This window comes from Rattus norvegicus, chromosome 1, assembly GCF_021556685.1.
Source record: "Rattus norvegicus strain SHRSP/BbbUtx chromosome 1, alternate assembly SHRSP_T2T, whole genome shotgun sequence".
NCBI classification, from domain to species: Eukaryota; Metazoa; Chordata; class Mammalia; order Rodentia; family Muridae; genus Rattus; species Rattus norvegicus.
The window spans coordinates 62,847,550-62,854,814 of record NC_141534.1 but is presented as its reverse complement, the minus strand read 5'-3'; positions in this window follow the sequence as shown (position 1 = coordinate 62,854,814).

The window sequence follows — 7,265 nt, the reverse complement described above, 5'->3', positions numbered from 1 at the left end:
CAGTGGAGGTCCTGGCCCACTGGAGGTTCTGGAACAATCGAGGTCCTGAGACAGTGCAGTTGCTCGAACATTGGAGTTTATGCACCATTGTAGGTCATGTGAGAGTGGAGGTGCTGGGACAGTAAGGGTGTTGGGACAATGGAGGTGCTATGTCACCTGAGGTCCTGGGACATTGAGGTCCTGCAATATTGGAGGTCCTAAGACAGTGTAGATGACCTTGGAATAGTTGAAGTCTGGAATAAAGGGAGGCTCTGCACCAGTAAATGTCCTGAGACACTGGAGATCCTGCAGTTTGCCTGGACAGTGAAGGTCCTACAAAAGTGGAGGTCCTGTGACAATGGAGGTCATGAATCGGTGCATTGGCACTGACCATAGAGAGCCAGCAGCAGTGGACTGTCTTTGCCAGTAGAGGTCCTGCAAGATTCTAGCTGTTGTGAAAGTGGATATCCTACAACATTGGAGAGCTGGCATTAGTGAATGCCCTGAGACAATGGAGATCCTGCAGGAGTTGGTTTGTTTGGACAGTGAAGGTGCTACAAAAGTGGAAGTCTTGCGTCAGTGGAGGGGCTTGGCAAAAATGGATGTGCTGCCACACTACTGGTCCAGCAACAGTGAATATCATGAGACAGTGCATTTGCAGTGACAGTGGAGCTCCAGCAACTGTGGAATTTTTGTGCCAGTAGAGGTCCTGCAAGTTCTAGCTGCTGAGAGGGTCTATGTCCTGCAACCTTGTTGGTCCTGCAACAGTTGAGGTACTGCAAAAGTGTAAGTCCAGCTACAGTGGATATCCTGTTATAGTAGAGGTCCTTTAAATTGACCTTGGTGAGACAGTGGACGTCCTGTGATAGTGGAGGTCCTATGACACTGGAGGGGCTGGAACACTGGAGGTCATGCCAAAATTGCAGTTCTTGTAATGGTTGCGGTGTTGTGACAGTGGAAATCTAGCGACAGTGGACATTCTGTAGGACAGTAGAGGTCCTACAATATAAAAGTCCTTGGACAGTGGAGGTACTGACGCACTGGAGGTCCTGTGAGAACGGAGGTTCTTATAACAGCTGTGACACTGGAAGTACAGAAAATGTAAATGTCCTCTGATAGGAGAGCTCCAACAAACTGAAGTTGCTGAGAGACAGGAGGTCCTCCAACAGCAGCGGTCCTAAGACAGTAGAGATCCTGTAACAGTGGAGAGGCTGAGACCCTGGAGGTCCTTTGACAGTGGACTACTTTGTAACAATAGACGTGCTATGACAAGGGGGTTGTACAATAGTAGAGGTCCTTTTTATAGTTGAGGTACTCCAACAGTGGAAGTTTAGGGACAGTGACTTCCAGTGCCCATATAGGTCTTGCAATTTGGAGGGTCTGAGACAGAGGAGTTGCCTGACCACAGACGCCCTACCACAATATTGGTCCTTTGACTGTGGAGGTCTTGGGATAGTTCAGGTGCTGGGACAGTGGAAGTTCTGCTATAGGGGTTATCAAAGTGCATGCAAAGAAGAAGCAATGGTGCCAGCCAAACATGACCATGGCAAATATAATGAAGTTTTTCATCCACCCCAACATCATCTTGCTTCTCCAATTGAGTCTGAGACAATTCTAATAACTTATCGTGAAACTGGTTGAAATTTTAAAACTTTACAAATACATCTGAAAGTCTTTCCACCGAGAGGAGGAAGGAGCCAAGGAAATATTTAGGCAAATATTAGCAGGCTTTATCTATGGCTATGGGCACTGTATAAGTTCACAGTGACCTTAAACCAGATTATATTTTGTTAGAGAAGAACAGAAAAGTCAAAAGCATCGACTTTGGCCTTCAACTCAAGACAAACCTGGGCAAATGCTGAACTGGCAGCATGGTGCTTACCCTATTGGTGCACCTGATCTCTTCCTAGGACAACTTTATTATGGTGCAAAAAAAAAAAAAAAAAAAAAAAAAAAAAAAAAAAAAAAAACAACGTATGGATCTTAGGAGTAGGCTTATATTTCACTGTTGTATTTGACTCTGTTGTCATACAACAGTTCAGAAGACAGGTTGTAGCAGGTGTGTACCCTGCTCACTGTGGGGTGTCAGAAGAGGCAGCTTAGCCTCTTAATAAAAGTCAATCCAAACTATGGGCTGACAGTCACAGAGGTGATGATGTACCCCTGGTCAATGAAAACTGGAAGAGGTTCACAAATCCTTATGAAGAAGTGATCCCTCTCATGCCAGATACTCCAAAAGAGGAAGAAACGTAGTATATTGAGGTTTGAGGTAAAATATTATAGATTCATTGCATCAAAAAGGTATAACCAGAATATGGCATCCTATTGCTTAATGTAACAGCAAGTTATACACAGGAATTGCTTCACAACACAGGCTCAGCAGCTTTGTCCAGTTACGGTCCCATTCTCTACCCTTGCTGATTTCCCTCTAGGACTAAATAGGAACAGAAGTGAACACAACATAGACACATTGTTCTCCTCATCTTCCAATGGCCTAGTGTCTCCCTATGATCATAAGGCTAGTCAAAGAGGAAGCAAAGAGCCATTGGGCATGCCCTTCTTTTCAGGACACTCCCGACAACACCCACAGTGAACAAAGCATACATACACACCAGAAGTGTCCTGTGTCTTCACTCAACCATTAGCCACACTTAGAAGAGCTGTAGCAACGAGAAAACAGAAGACAACCTACTTTCCTGCTGTCTCTCAGCAGAGAGCAGGACATTCCCCAGCTGGGGATTTCCCAGAGGCATTAAAGGATGAACCAATTACAATGGGGAAATTCACTGATGAAGTTGTGTGGCTGCTTTCCTTCAAGAATAAAACCTTACAAGGGGGTGGAGGAAGAGTTTTCTCCCAGAAATGAGGCCAAGGGAGATTGTCCAGAGAACACGCAGATGGCAAAACCCACGTGCCTTTGTACTTTGTCCTTCCCAGTTTGCTCTGTGCTCATTCTTCCTCTGGCTCTGTTTTCCTTTTCCCCATAATTCTTACCTTCTTATATCCTCTAAGTATTTTATGATTCTTCCCCCAACCCAAGCCTTCTCCCTCTTCTGGATTTCTTCTCTTCCCAGCAAGGACTCAATATGACTGCTGTGTAGCCCACTCTAGAGCGTGGTGCAGCTGAATGCATCCATTCACCTGAAGTTTATCACACTCTAAAAACACCAGCTTCCACAAAGTGAGGTGGAGAGTGGTATGAGCTCATGAAATCTTCCATAGGTTAGTGGTCCTAGCACACACGGCATTTATCACAAGAGCTATAGAAGAAATTCTTATGCTTTCAAAAGTAGCATCACATTTCATTCAGCCTCAAATATAATAACCAGCAATGACTTTGAAAAATTGAAATTACAGTTGCTCCAACAGTGCAGATCCTGTGAAGAGGTAGGTCCTGCAACAGTGGAGACACTGAAATGGCGCCGGTTCTGTGACAGTGAAGGTCCTTTGAAAGTGGAGGCACTGAGATCGTGGAGGTCAATCTACCTACAGGGGAGCTGCTGCACAATTGAAGGTTCTGCTACAGTGGAGGTCCTGCAAAATTGGAATTGCTGATACAGGGGTATTCCTGTCACTGTAGAGATCCTGTGGCAGTGAAGTTGCAGCATCATGGGAGATCTTGCTTCAGTTGATGTCCTGAAACACTGTAGTTGCTATGGGTGGTGCTACGACAGTGGCATTCCTGGGATAGTGGAGGTGATAGGACAGTGGGTGTCCTGAGACAGTTGTAGTGCTCCTACAGTGGAAGTCCTGTGACAGTGGAGGTCCCGCAATAGTAGTGTTGCTTGGACAGTCCAGTTCTTGGACAAAGGAGGTCCTGTGACACTTGAGATGCTGAGACTCTTGAGCTCCTGAACAGTAGAAGTGCTGTGATAGTTGAAGTGCTGAGACACTTGTGGTCCTGTAACAGTGGAGTTGACACACAGACAGTGGACTTCCTGAGGTAGTGGTGGTGATTAAACAGTGGATGTCCTGTGACAGAGTAGGTCCTGCAATAGAGGAAGAACAATATATGCTGGCTGATGACCCAGAGCTTCCGGAAAATTGACCACCAACCAATATATATCAGAGGATGGCATTATTTGAAACCAATGGGATGGAAGGCCCTTGGTCCTGTGGAGATGTGATGCTCGAACGTAGGAGGAGGCTGGGGTGGTGGGTTTCGAAAAGTTGGGTGAGTTGAGGAGCAGCATCATAGTGGCACAATGGAGGGAGGAGGGAGGAGATGTAGGAGTGGGCATTTGTGGATTGGCACCTAGAACGTGGGACATCATTTGAGATGTTAAAAACAGTGGAAATGATAAGGTTTACATTGTCTGACCCAAACCTAAGGGATACTACATGAGGAACACAAAAACCTACAGGTGCTCACCAACAATCAGATAAAATTTGGCCTTTGGCGGTATACTCCAAAGAAACTATTCCAAGATCACTGTTTTTTGTTTTTTCAAACAAAGTTTAAAACTCTTAAGTGTACTCTCAAATCTGCCCTAATTTGCATAAATTGGTCAAAACTGTTGGCTTTGTAAACACTTCTATCTTGTCCCAATAGTCACATGCTGGTCATCTCAACAACATGATACTTGTCAAGGTGGGAGTCAATCAACATGGGATCCTTGTTCCAACTCGGCATGCAGACCCTCAGCTCACCTTCTCACACACACACACACACACACACACACACACACACACACACACACACACAGGAGAGAGAGAGACAGACAGACAGACAGACACACAGACACAGATTCACAAACACATGCACACACACACAGAGACACACACACCCATGAGAGAGTGATAGATCGAAAGTGAGGTAGAGAGAGAGAGACAGAGAGAGAGAGAGAGAGTTCTTATCATCTACTTTCTAATGCATATTGTGTGCTCTTTGAGTTGAGCACAGAGACTTGCACATGTAAACCAGTCTTGTACATCGAGGAACATTTTCTGATCAGTATTTTCTCTTCTTCATGCAGTTCTTAAATTATCTTTAAGAGAGTGTAGGGCATTGACCTACCATGAAATCTTGGACGTAAAGGTACATTTTAATACAAAGCTTACATATCAGTTACAGATGACTCTAGTAGGAAGTACATTAAGTTCAGAATCATTCAATCAGAGACCCTAAATGTATATACCCCATTCTAACTGCCTTCACTTAACCTCATGTTTGGACCACTGTTCCTAGCTGGAGATTCCTGTTTATCTCCCAGAATAAAAGGGAGGATCCATGCTTAAGTGGAACAGGAGATTCAAGGTGGGACTGTTGGGTGACATTACAGTGAACACCAGGGACTGCGCCACAGAGGCGGGTAGTGGCCCTTTCTTTCCTCCTGGGGAATCATTTTCTACATTGTCCTGAGAAGGGAAGGATCCTCTCATTCTAGCAGATATTCTGGATGACACAAGGAATGTGAATAGATTATGAGATCACTTTTCCACATTTCTTTCTGAGGCAGAGACCCTTGAGACCCTTGGCTCAGGAATAACAGTTCCAGATAGCAAGGTGAGGTCTGTGTGGGCCCTGTGTTCACCTATGAATAGTTATTTATGTTAATCACCAAATCTTTGAAACTTACAGCATGTGAGAGAAAAGTGTCCCAGGAGTCTCAGCTAAAACTAATCAGTGAGTTTTTAAGAACAAGAACAAGTAGGAAATTTAAATTCATGTGATTGCTACAAATAAAGCAAGACACTGTCACTAGATCACCTTTGTGTAAGGGCCCTGACGACATACACAACTTAAGATGTGAAGTGCTCAGCTAGCAAGCTTCGTGGCATGAACCCAAGACACAGTTTCTCTGTGTCTCATCACCTCTGAAGCATGGTCCACAAACAATGGCAACAAACCTTCTCTTCCTCAGAGTTCAAAGTTACCTTTACTGTTAGTGATAGTTTCACAGTTAACTAACCTCTACTGGATAGACAGGTTTGACTAAACTTCTCTGAGCTTCTCCCAACCATGTACAGATGGTACATCCCTCTGCACATGAGGCCTGTTCCTCTCAGGCCTGCTGGTCTCCTTCCCAGAATAGAAACTGGACACCTTTCAAGCCTACATTCTTAAGTCATCTATCAACTTTGGGTACATGATAAGCACAACATGACATTGCGTGCCAAATAACACTTTCCTACCTGACAATGAATATGGTCCAGGGGTACCAAACATGGAAACTGGTCAGGTAAGGTCAGGTAACCCCCATGCTATCTCCATGTGGAGATGAAGATTGACACACCTTCCCAAGCAGACTTTCTCAGCTGTCTCAGCCCACACAGCAGTCCTTGCTGAGCTTCCTTACTCCCAGTGACTGATGAGAGTACATGAGAAGATGCCTGAGTTCTGGAAAGCCCTGGGCCCCATGACCCACAGTAGCAGCAGCTTCTGATCACAGGTGATTTCAGGAACTGAAAATGCCTAATGTTCCTGTGTTGATTTGAATATGCTCAGCCCAGGGAGTGGGACTATTTGCAGATGAGCCCTCATTGGATAGGTGTAGCCTTGATTGAGGAAGTGTGTCACTGTAGATGTGACCCTTATGTTCCTTGTCCTAGCTGCATGAAAATCAGTTTTCTAGTAGCAGCGTTCAGATGATGATGTAGAACACCCAGCTCCTCCTGTACCATATCTGCCTAGATGCTGCCATGCTCCCACCTTGATGATAATGAACCAAACTGCTGAACTTGTAAACCAAACCCAAAGCAGTGTTCTTCTTATAAGATTTGCATTGGTCATGGTGTCTGTTAATAGCAGGTAAACCCTAAGTAAGTCACTTTCTACCACAGATTACGAGGTTAATTGAGTGATGTCTTCACCTGAGGAGACATGGCCTCTTATTAAGGTTCTAATCTCCTAAGTGATTGCAGGCTCTCTTCTGGCCTAGGCATTGGCTATAATATTAATCTTCCCAGTGTCTTTTTCTCTGTAAACTATACATTTTGCATTTCTATTTGCCCCATTTGCTCTTTTTCATTGAAGTCCTATAACCTCAGTATAACAGAGGCCATACTGGGCTCTCTTCAAATTTTCATCGAAGAAATTTGTTTATTACTTTTTAATTTAGCCTCAGGTAGGTTTTTACAATGTGAGCTGAAGGAAGCCACATTTTTGTAAAAGCATCATACAAATTATCCCAGGCCAGTTACAAATATTATTGCCTTCTGAATCTCCTTGTCCTGTGCTTCCACATTCTGGATAGGTCTTGGCACTCCTGACTGCCAAGCTCCTGCCAGTATACCCCATTAAACTAGAAGTGGCACTGGGCCACTTCTAGTTCAAAGTTCTGAAT